The sequence below is a fragment of the Triticum dicoccoides genome, chromosome 6B (assembly GCF_002162155.2).
Source record: "Triticum dicoccoides isolate Atlit2015 ecotype Zavitan chromosome 6B, WEW_v2.0, whole genome shotgun sequence".
Lineage (NCBI taxonomy): Eukaryota > Viridiplantae > Streptophyta > Magnoliopsida > Poales > Poaceae > Triticum > Triticum dicoccoides.
Genome location: NC_041391.1, coordinates 253588902 through 253599531, shown reverse-complemented (window position 1 = coordinate 253599531; position 10630 = coordinate 253588902).

Here is a 10630-nt window from a genome sequence, read left to right as displayed (position 1 = left end):
GTTCATCAGGCGGGAGAATGTAGCTGGGGCATTGGTTAGGCCGAAGGACATGACGGTGTACTCGTACTGACCATAACGAGTGACAAAAGCTGTCTTGGGAATGTCCCCATTTCTGATCTTGATTTGATGGTAGCCTAACCTTAAATCCATCTTGGAGAAGACTGAGGATCCAGCGAGCTGATCATACAGGTCGTTGATCCTGGGGAGCGGATACTTGTTCTTTATCGTGACCAAATTAACGGGACGATAATCAACGACCATCCGGTCCGTACCGTCTTTCTTCTTGACAAAGAGGACGGGGCAAGCCCAAGGAGAAGAACTAGGACGGATGAAACCCTTTTGCAAGGACTCATCGAGTTGTTTCTTAAGCTCGGCTAGTTCTAGGGGTGCCATCTTGTAAGGTCTCCGGGAGATTGGAGCTGTTCCTGGGATAAGATCTATGACGAACTCTACATCTCTGTCAGGTGGAACACCTGGCAGTTCTTCTAGAAAGACATCCGGAAAGTCACGAACTACCGGGATATCTTCAAGGTCTGGAAGAGGGCTGGCATTAAGAGAATAGAGCTGACGCTTTGCAACTCTAGTGGAGACGGTGACTATCTTGCCAGATGGGTGTGTAAGCTGAACAGATCTGGAGTAACAATCAATCTTGGCATGATGAGCTGTCATCCAGTCCATACCCAAGATGATGTTAATATCTGAGGACTTGAGGGCTACAAGTGATGCAAGGAATACAAGTCTATCAACAAGAATTTCGTTACCATGGCTGATTCTGGTGGTCTGCCATCTAGACCCTGGGGTTTGGATTTCAAGCGGAGTTGGCATATCACAAAATGACATGTCGTGCAAACGAGCATAGCCTTCAGAAATGAAGGAGTGAGATGCTCCAGTATCGAATAGAGCTGATGCTGGGTGACAATTGACAAGGAGTGTACCAAGAACGACATCCGGATCATCATGAGCGTCTTTAGCTGAGACGTGATGCACACGTCCATGTTCAGTGGGAACTGACTTGACACTGATCATCTTGCGTGATGGCTTAACACAGCCAACAGTCTTCTCGGGCTGGGGTGGAGCATAGCTAGTTTGAGAGCAGTCACGTGCATAGTGTCCTGGCTTCCCGCATGTGAAGCAAGTCCCTGAGGTTGGACGTGGACCCGCACTAACAAACGGTCTACCAGTAGGCCTGGGTGGAACATAAGACTGAGCTGGGGGAGGCACCACATGAGATGACCTCGGTGTATAACCGGAAGGAAGAGCGGAGTTTGGAACCCAAATCCGGCGCTTCTGAGAACTAGAACCGGAGGAAGATCCCAAATCACGGGTGTGCTTACGAGACTCCTCGTAAGTGAGTTGAGCTGTCTCTGCATTAATGGCTTTGTTCACAAGAGCTTGGAATGTATCACAATGATGCAGGTGGAGATCACGACGCAACTTGGGGTTGAGACCCTTCCGGAACCTAGCCTGCTTCTTGGCGTCCGTGGACACTTCTTCTGTGGCATAACGGGCGAGGTTCTCGAACTCTCTGCTATAAGCATCAACAACCATCTTACTCTGGGTGAAACTGCAGAACTCTTCTCTCTTGCGATCAAGGAGGGCCTAGGGAATGTGATGCTCATGAAAAGCCTCAGTGAAATCCTTCCAGGTAGGAATCTGGCCAGCTGGAAGCAGAGTCTCATAGTTCTGCCACCAAAGACTAGTAGGACCTTCCAGGTGGTATGTGGCATAAATGACCTTGTCATCTTCAGCTACGTTCGCGGAACGCAGCTTATGAGTGATGCTACGGAGCCAGTCATCTGCATCGAGTGGCTCGATGGAATGATGAAAGGTAGGTGGGTGCAAACGAATGAAGTCATGAATGGTAGCAGACCCTTTGAACTGATGTGCAGTGTTCTCCTCGATACGTGCCAACAAGCGGTTGGACTAACGCTTGTTCCTCTCCATCTCTAACATGAACTCTGGCAACGAAGGCTGGTCGGGAGGATCCTCATCCCTACCATATCCATGGTTCTGGCTACGAGCAACAGAACTTGATGACATCCTGAGAAACGAAACCAGGGACGGAGTCAACATTAACTATAGGCTATAGAATGTAGGACAAGGAATTAGTATCACTCGAACTCCTAGGGAAATTCCGGCAGCATAACGGCAGTAAAATGCTCGGAATGAGACATCCTACTGAAATGGGGCAACAACATACTCATCAGCATTACTCAAGGTTCTGAGATCATACTAAGCAGACTACACCGGAAATACTCAAAACTGGGATATGACTCTGATCAACCAATCCTATGGGACTACGGAGTAGTAACAGGTGATCCTGATAGACGGAAGAGAAAGCCTAGTTCTTTAATCCCGTCGGAGAGATAGGATGACTCAGATCAGAAGGCCATGAGGTAAAGGAGTAAAAAGAGCCTTACGTTCCTTCCCACAATCAATTCCCTTACATAACTAAAGAATTTCTAGACTCAACTTCGACCAGTTTGGCTTGGTAAACCTACAGGCAGTCAGGCTCTGATACCAGCGTTGTCAGGACCCCGACTCGATGCCACATCAATCTAGCATGTAACACCTCATATCACTTTGCGGCCTCACGCACGGTATCCCCACGGGTGTCGCCTTACCTTTGCCCGGGACCGTTTGCGCATTTTGGCACACGTATATGATGGTGTCGCTAGCATCCATATGATAAAGATCCCGGGCTGACATGGCTAGTCGTAAACCCAAAGTGGCACTAACTTACAGGGACAGGCATCCATGACCCAGCATCGAACGTGTCGGTCATCAACGAGTGAATCCAGGCTGTAGCACTGGGCTAACAGGACTCCGGTGAACTGGGCTGTAGCGGGCTAGCAGGACTCCGGTATTCATCGCGTGACATTTCCCCGAAGGGACAGACACAGGATCGAAGAAGGACACATGCCGGCCAACCTAAGTGTTCCGGAGCAGTAGCAAGCTACCAGGGCTCAGTGGAAGCACTAGGAGACATTTCCCGGTAAGAGAGAACTACTAAGGATAAACAACTAGATAGTCAGATCCCACACATAGCAATACACATTACACGTACGCATAACATGCAAGTATGTGCTGTACAACATGGCATCACAGCATAACTCAACAACTTATATAGATATAGGCTCAGAAGAGCCATCACAGCATTTATTGCAAACAGGGGTCACAAAACCCATCATACAGAGCATACAAGCAACAAGCGGAAGCATTACATGTCTGAGTACAGACATCTATAAATGAAAAAGGCTGAAAGCCTGACTATCTACAACATCCGATCAAGATCGTAGCTGAGGTACTAGCTACTAGTCGAAGTCCACGAGAACACTAGTAAGACCGAAGTCTCCGCTGCAAAAACATAAATAAAGCAACATGAGTACAAAGGTACTCAGCAAGACTTACATCAGATCCTATCATACATGCATTTGTATCAAGAGGGTAACGTGGGGTTTAGTTGCAGCAAGCCAGCTTTGACTCTGTGGCTATCCTGTTCTACGACTACCAGAAACTCTGGAGGTGAAACAACGTACACGAGTCCACTAATCACCACACAATACACTACTATGGATTCATCCCCGTCTCCCTACGAGAAGGCTATCCATAGCACTCACACTTGTCTTGAGCATTTTATAGTATCCACTTCAAGTTGTCTATGTACCATGTAAGCATCCAAGAAGTCCATAACCGCGGACCCGGCTATTCGAATAGATCATGTTAACCCTGCAGGGGTGTACTTCTTCACACACGCTCTCGCCACTTACCGCCATGTACACGTCATGTATCTCGGCAACCTTCAAGCGGAAGCCTGGCGAGGGTGTCGGCCACGACCTGACTAACCACACAAGACTCTAGTCCAGGTTTATCGCCTATTCGGGTTCCATCCGCAAGGAGATCCGGCCGGGGTGTCGCTCACGGCCACAAACGATGTGAGCAGGGTTCCCGAGCCCACCATCCGGGTGCCACTCGGTACACCAGGCCACGTGTGCCTAGTCTGTCCCAAGCCCACCCTGCCGGGTGCCACTTGGTAGAAAAATAGCACTACCTACAAACACCAGAAACTAGTTGCGACTCCTGGACAGAGACCAAGTTGGTTAATAAGTCAAGAGGGGTCGAGTTACCGGAACCCAATGTGTGGTAGTATCGAGTCATTGGACAACATACATAGAACTCAGTGCTTAAGGACGGTTCCAGTGAGACAACCCACCATGTACTCCTACATGGCCTCTCACCGCTACCTTTACCAAATCGTGTTCACACACTTAACTCTCAGCATCAGAACATATCGTGACACTCCAATTCATTCCCAATGAATCAGACCTGACACAACTCTAAGCAATAGCAGGCATAGCATGGTAGGAACACATCAGTGGCTTCAATCAACTCCTACACATGCTAGTGGGTTTCAACTATTTACTGTGGCAATGACAGGTCATGCAGAGGAATGGGTTCAACTACCGCAACACAAAGTAGCAGATGAACCGTTGTTATCCTAATGCAATAACTGAGAGCAGAAGCGAGAGAGTAGGGTTTTATCGAAATGAACAAGGGGGTTTGCTTGCCTGGTAAATCAACAAGGGAGGCACTGCTTCACGGACAGGTACTCTGGAACGTCTCCGGAGCAGGACCTATCGAGAAGGAACGGTGCCGGCAATCAATACACAATCATATGCAACAATATGATGCATGAACATGGCATGTAGATGTGATGCTGTTTGAGCTAATGCAACTAGTAAACATTTGGTTTGAAGTCCATTTGAACCAAAGGTTCAAATGCATTACTAAATTAAGTCTCTTATATATGCCATAATGTATTTTCTCATATTCAGCATGTATAAGTTGGTTTGTCATGCATGAAACTAGTGCAGATGGAAAGATTGCATTTTTCTGATAATTTTTCATATATAAAATATTTCAATCTGAGCTACGGTTGAATTTCTATGAATTTTTGAAGTTTAAATCATTTTCTGGAATTTCTGAATTATTTTAATTCCAGAAAATATATAATTGCGTCAGCATGACGTCATCACTACATCAGCGGGTCAACGCGGCTGTCCAGGTCAAATCTGACACGTGGGGTCCACCCGATAGTGTCACAGGGTAAACAGAGGGTTAGATTAACTTAATTAAAGATTAGGGGGCACCGGGGCCCACATGTCAGCCTCAGGGGGTTAATTAAGCGGGCTGTTAGCTGCTAATGGCGGCCACGTCATCCCACCGGAGTTCAACGCCGGCGAGCACACAGACGCGGCGGCGCTGATCGGAACGGCGGCTCCGGCGATCAAATCGATGGCCGAGCCCATCTACGAGGAGCTGGGGCTCGTGCGCATCCAACGGTGGCAGGGGGAGGAGCTGGGAAGGCCGGAGCTCGCCGGAGCAACGCTCGCGGCGGCGGCCGGAGCTCGGCTTCGATGGCGGGGCTAGCTATAGAGCGCGGGGAGGCAAGGGAGAAGGGGGAACCGAAGCGGGGGCTCACGGCGGGCTCGAGGACGTCGTCGGAGAGCTCGGGGGAGGTCGGACGGCGACGTGCGGGCGGTGGAGATCTACGGTGGCCGGCGATGAAGACGACGAGGGTGGCGACGATGGAGGCCGTCCGGAGGTTCGTGGCTCGACGAGGAGGTGGAGGGGGTTGTGGCGGAGCTTGGAAGCGTGTCGGGGAGGCGAGGGGAGGCCGGTGGCCACGGCAACGGCGAGCGATGGCGGCGGCAGCGCTCGGGTGCGCTCGAGGAAGAGAGAACCAGGGAGGAGGGAGAGCGAGAGGGAGGGGAAAAGGACCGGGGCGGCGCGTGGCGTCGTTCCAGGCATCCAGACGAGGAGGGGAGAGGCAGGCAGGGAGGGAGGGAGGTGGCGTGGCCGGGCGCGTGGCCGCGGCCGGCTGTGGCGCGGGCACGCACCTGCTTGGGCGAGGGGGAGAAGACGACAGAGGAGCTGGCGGGCTGGGCCGCCTCCTGGCTGGGCCGGCCTGCTGCTGCTGGGCTGCGCAGGGGAGAGCCCCAGGTAAGCTTCTCCTCTTTATTTATTTTTGTTTTCTAATTTCTGACATTTGTTTTGATTTAATTAAAATATTAAATCATTTTATCACCTTATGCCAATTTTTGCAGGAGCTAGATATATTATTCCAGAGCTCCTTTATAAATGGCATAATTTTTGGACCATATTTCATATATATAGCAATATATTTCCAAAGCAAATATTTATCGAATTAATCCAAATGGCCAAAATAAATATCCATGAGCTCCTAAAAATATTGTTTTGATTTTTATCTCTGTCCAATATTTTCAGAGGGCATCATGAGCATTTTCTTGGATCCTTTTGGAGAAATTTTTATGTGGGTCATTTTCAAAAATGATTCTGAGGGTTCCACCAATCCTCATTTCAAATTTAAATGAAATTTAAATATGATGCACAAATGGCTAGCTAGTCTAAGTCATACCAGACTAGGGATGTGACATATAGCCTTTTCCCTAGTAGTGCCAGTATTTACAAATGGAGAAGCCTGTATTTACAAGAAAGTGAGTGGGAGTTCTGTAGCATTTCTAATATTATATGTGGACGACATATTATTGGTTGGAGCTGCTTCCATATTGGGCATCAAGATCTATAGAGATAGATCAAGACGCTTAATTGGACTTTCACAAAGTACATACCTTGAAAAAGTTTTGAAAAAGTTCAAACTGGATCAAGCAAAGAAAGGGTTCTTGCCTGTAATACAAGGTGTGAAATTGAGTCATACTCAATGCCCGACCACTGCAGAAGATAGAGAGAAAATGAAAGAAGTTCCCTACGCTTCAGCCATAGGCTCTATCATGTATGCAATGCTGTGTACCAGCCCTGATGTGTGCCTTGCTATTAGTTTAGCAGGGAGGTACCAAAGTAATCCAGGAGTGGATCAATGGATAGCGGTCAAGAACATCCTGAAATACCTGAAAAGGACTAAGGATATGTTTCTCGTTTAGGGAGGTGACAAAGAGCTAGTCGTAAATGGTTACGTTGATGCAAGCTTTGACACTGATCCGGACGATTCTAAATCGCAAACCGGATACACGTTTATATTGAACGATGGAGCTGTCAGTTGGTGCAGTTCTAAATAAAGCGTCGTGGCGGGATCTACTTATGAAGCGGAGTACATAGCTGCTTCGGAAGCAGCAAATGAAGAAGTCTGGATGAAGGAGTTCATATGTCACACCCAATATGCGACCCTATCCTAAAGGATCTCGAAGGTCCCACTAAGGATAGAAATGCATATTGGAGACGCTTTTGCAAGGTGGATATCATTACATCGTACCATTACATAATAGTTGGGGATACATACAAGAGGCATAGAATGCCACACGAATACAACATCATCATACATAAGAGCAACATCCGACTACGGATGAAACACAAACAGAAACTCAAACGTCAACCACCCTGCTAGCCCAGGCTGCCGACCTGGAACCTATCCCCTGATTGAAGAAGAAGAAGAAGAAGAAGAAGAAGAAGAACTTGAAAGCAAGAAACATCGCTCTCGCATCATGATCATCGCAATACCTGTACCTGCAACTGTTGTTGTAGTAATCTGTGAGCTACGATAACTCAGCAATCCCATTACCATGGGTATCAAGACTAGCAAAGCTTAATGGGTAAGGAAGGGGTAAGTGGTGAGGTTGCAGCAGCGGCTAAGCATGATATGGTGGCTAACATACGCAAATAAGAGCGAGAAGAGAAGCAACGGAACGGTCGTGAAGCTAGCAATGATAAAGAAGTGATCCTGAACTCCTACTTACGTTCAAACATAACCCAAAACCGTGTTCACTTCTCGGACTCCGCCGAAAAGAGACCATCACGGCTACACACGCGGTTGATGAGTTTTAATTAAGTCAAGTGTCAAGTTATCTACAACCGGACATTAACAAATTCCCATCTGCCACATAACCGCGGGCACGACTCTCAAAAGTTTATACCCTGGAGGGGTGTCCCAACTTAGCCCATCACAAGCTCTCACAGTCAACGAAGGATATTCCATCTCCCAGAAAGCCTCCCGATGTGCCGACAAATCCCGATAGGAGCTGCACATATCTCGTTTCAGGGCACAACGGATAGGTCAGCCTACGAGTAAAACCAAACCTTGAGTTGCCCCGTGGTGGCCCCGTGGTCTGCCCTTTTCAGACCAACACTCAGAGGAGCACTGGCCCGGGGGGGGGGGGGTTAAATAAATATGACCCTCGGGCTCCGGAAACCTAAGGGAAAAAGGCTTAGGTAGGCAAATGGTAAAACCAAGGTTGGGCCTTGCTGGAGGAGTTTTATTCAAGGCGAACTGTCAAGGGGGTCCCATAAATCACCCAACCGCGTAAGGAACGCAAAATCAAGGAACATAACACTGGTATGACGGAAACTAGGGCGGCAAGAGTGGAACAAAACACCAGGCATAAGGCCGAGCCTTCCACCCTTTACCAAGTATATAGGTGCATTAATTAAATAAGAGATATTGTGATATCCCGACATAATCCTGTCCATCATGGAGCAATCTTCAACTTCACCTGCAACTAACAACGCTATAAGAGGGGCTGAGCAAAAGCGGTAACATAGCCAAGCAACGTTTTGCTAGGAAGGGTGAAAAAGGTTAGAGGCTGACATGGCAATTGGGAGGCTTGATGAACAAGAGACAGGTACCGCGGCAAAGCGATAGAATGAAGCAACAAGCATAGCAATGATAGTAATGAGATCCAAGGTGACGGTCATCTTCCCTGAAATCCCGCAAGGAAGAAGAACGAGTCCATGAACAAGACGAACGGACAAAGACGAACCAAGCGTAGACGCACGGATCCTCACGATCGCAACGAAACAGGAACTAACGAGAAAGAGCACAACCGGAAAGAAGCAAGCACACGGTAAACACACAACACATAACAACGCATGATGCACAACCAAGCATGATGCATGACAAAGGCTATATGATGCTACTCATGGCAAGAGATCATGCATACAAGAGCAACACATCAAAGCAAGTTTAAATGAGGCCGGAAACAACATATAATAAATCCGTAAGTCCTCATATGCAAATTTTGAAGTTGGTCCATATCTGAATAAACCATAGGTTCAAGTTGTTAAACAGCAAGTTAAGATGCACCAAGATGATCTACATGAAATTCTAGTCAAGTTACATATAAAGTTCATTTAGTTCGGAGCTACGGCCTAGAAGATATGAGCAAAACAAGTTAAACATGGCATTGATGCAAAATGCATTCAAACATCAAGCAAACGCATTCAAAACAAGGATGCAACAAGATAATATGAAACTACATGCAATTCTAAGCAAGTTTCATATAGAGCACACTCAAAACGGAGCCACGGTTCAACACATACACATGAAACAAGTTTAAAGGACAAGCTGTCCAAAACAGCAACTAGGCATCTAGCAAGCATCAAAACAATATGCTACAGCACCTCAACATGAAAACAAAAGGCATGTACATGATGTACAGGTAAAACATGACAAAACATGAACACTGAGATATCTCCATAAATCACTAGAACATGCTCAAAAGGACATGGCAAGATTGCAAATAATAACAGTTTCACAGACTTGGCAGAAATCACTAAGCATGATAAAATTAACATCAAGATGCAATGTTATAGGATCTTATCATAGAAATCAAAGGCATGGCATGATAATACTAAAGACAAAGAACAAAACTCCCTTACTTAACTTATGCAAAAGATCAACAGAAAAGATAGTAGGATCCATGCAAACATGGCAAATGATATGACAGATTCAGAATAACAGAACATGGCAGGAACAATGATAAGTAGACATGTGGGTGAGCTTGTGAAACTCACCACAGAGCAATACATGGCATGACAAGGAGACCAACAGTAAGAAGACACATTTATGGAGCTAAAAATGGCAATAGCATAGTCATAGGGTGCATGCATCACTAGCAAAACACATGGCAAAACTGAACTTAATGTTAACAGGCTGACAGAAACATTATTTAACAATTTGAGAGCAAGATTACAGCAATCTAGAGCAGGCTATAAATGCAAACAAGGACATGGATGGATAGAGCAGGACATGTATAAAAAATATCCTTAGTGAACATCTCCAGATTATGCATAGAATGACTTGTAGCAGCAGGTTTACATAGCATCATGATATAACAGGTTCAGCCTAGAAACAGTAACAGCAGGTACCCTACTTCACGAGCTCGATGCACTCACTACGAGACTCACAAAAATACATGGATTGCACCACTGGAAAGATGGCATGATGTAGCGCAAAACTCATGTAGACCTCATGCTTAAAGGATGCACACACAAAATGCAATAGAAAAGACAAATCACCAAGTTCTGATAACAGACAACCTTTAACATCATATAGCACCCTTGCAACGATTATTAGGGCATCAAGATGAATGCAAACAAGCATGGCACAATGTAACAAAATGAAGAGCATCTCACAATGAACATTTTGATATATCATATGCATGAAACGGAGCTACGGTCCAGGAGTTATGGCATGAAGAACAGAGGCATAAAATGTATCGCAGAAAAGACTTGGAGAATTTATACCCCTCCGAAATGGATCTAGGGTTCCTCGCATGGAAACCGAGGCAGTCGGTGGCTCGCTGGAGTTGTGGTCGAG